This window comes from Salvelinus namaycush, chromosome 1 (genome assembly GCF_016432855.1).
Source record: "Salvelinus namaycush isolate Seneca chromosome 1, SaNama_1.0, whole genome shotgun sequence".
In the NCBI taxonomy this organism is placed as follows: domain Eukaryota; kingdom Metazoa; phylum Chordata; class Actinopteri; order Salmoniformes; family Salmonidae; genus Salvelinus; species Salvelinus namaycush.
In genome coordinates this window covers 14,069,385-14,071,347 of record NC_052307.1, presented here as the reverse complement: position 1 = coordinate 14,071,347, position 1,963 = coordinate 14,069,385, and positions in this window count along the sequence as shown.

Sequence of the window (1,963 nt, the reverse complement as noted above, 5' to 3'; positions counted from 1 at the left end):
TTTGGAACTCGATAGTGAGTGTTGCAACTGAGGAAGGATGATTTTTATGCGCTACGCACTTTAGCACTTGACAGTCCCGGTCTGTGAGCTTGTGTGGTCTACCACTTTGTGGCTGAGCCGTTGTAGCGCCTAGACGTTTCCACTTCACAATAACAGCACTTACAGTTGACTGGGGCAGCTCTAGCAGGGCCGAAATTTTACAAACTGACTTGTTGGAAATCCTATGAAGGTGCCAATTTGAAAATCACTGAGCTCTTCAGTAAGGCCATTCTACTGCCATTGTTTCTCTATGGAGATTGTATGGCTGTGTGCTTGATTTTATAGACCTCTCAGCAACAGGTGTGGCTAAAATAGCTGAACACAAATTTGAAGGGGCGTCCACATACTTTTGTATATATAGTGTATTTGATTCAATGCTGATTAAATATACACTTCAAACATATATTGTGATTTCACATGTCGAGGAGCAACTACACGTGAATAACATTTTAGGTTTTGCTGTTTCAGTGTCATTTTACATTACTGGAAAAGCATAACATTTTGCTACGCCTTAACATGTAAACCATCTCCGTTGGATTAAGCCACATTTCTGTGCTCATCCTTCAACTTGTAAAGAAGATCATTCATGGTTCCTTTGATTTCCATTTTCAATTAAGCATTTACTACAGCTGTCTGTCAATATAAAGATTACATTCTATGAGTGGTTTCTATTTCCTGTCCTGATTTTTATGAGGAAAACCAATTGGGAGTTAAATGCAAGGGAGAAGTATGCAGCATTTTTATCCCTTTTTGGAGCTCAATGTGCTTGAACGGATGTTCACAGATGAGTGACATTGATTGTCACTGGGATCTAAGGTATATTTGTGCAGTTTAGGGATAGAGACCACAGTGCTGTACATGTGATACCAGACTAATATTCTGATATCACAAGCCAGTCAAAATCCTTACCCCCCTCTCTCTCTCTCTCTCTCTCTCTCTCTCTCTCTCTCTCTCTCTCTCTCTCTCTCTCTCTCTCTCTCTCTCTCTCTCACTCTTCCTCCCTCTCTCTTTGTCTTTCCTTCTCTCTCTCTCCCACTCTCTTTCTCTCTCTTTCTTTCTTTCTTTCTTTTTTTCTTTCTCTCTCTCTCTCTTTTTATCTCTCTCTCTCTTTCTATCTCTCTCTCTTTCTCTTTCTCTCACTCACTCTCTCACTCTCTCTTTCTATCTCTCTATTGTCTTTCTCTCCCTCACGCGCATTCTCTCTCTCTCTCACTCTCTTTCTCTCGCTCACTCGCTCATTGTCTATCCCTCTCTCCTACAGCCGTAGTGAGGAATCTGATGAGGAGGTGTTGCATTTCTGTTTGTGTGTGTGTGTGTGTCTGTCAGGAGTCCGGTCGGGAAAACCTGCTCTGCCACACGTTTCTTCAAACACATAGGGATCAGTGAAAAAACGAATCCAGAGCTAAACTTGGTCATTTAAATGGCAATTTTTCACAATCTATCAAAATGTTTCCATCTGAAAGCTAGAGCTGATCTGAAGCTCCATGTACCTAATGCTATGCTTAAGCTTTCTGCCTATACCATCACCATAGAAACATGTTCTGTTTATTGTAGAAAATACAGACCTTGGGAAAACACTACTGAGAGGATCCCTTCTCTGCATATTGCCACTTTCACCAACAATACCCTCTTGGAGGAAGACACTAAGTGTCACGTTCCTGACCTGTTTTCTGTTGTTTTGTATGTGTTTAGTTGGTCAGGGCGTGAGTTGGGGTGGGTAGTCTATGTTATGTGTTTTCTATGTTGGGTTAATGTGTTGCCTGGTATGGTTCTCAATTAGAGGCAGGTGTTTGACGTTTCCTCTGATTGAGAACCATATTAAGGTAGGTTGTTCTCACTGTTTGTTTGTGGGTGATTGTTCCTGTGTCTGTGTATACCACATGGGACTGTTTCGTTTGTTCGTTCGTTTTAGGTAGTCTGTTCC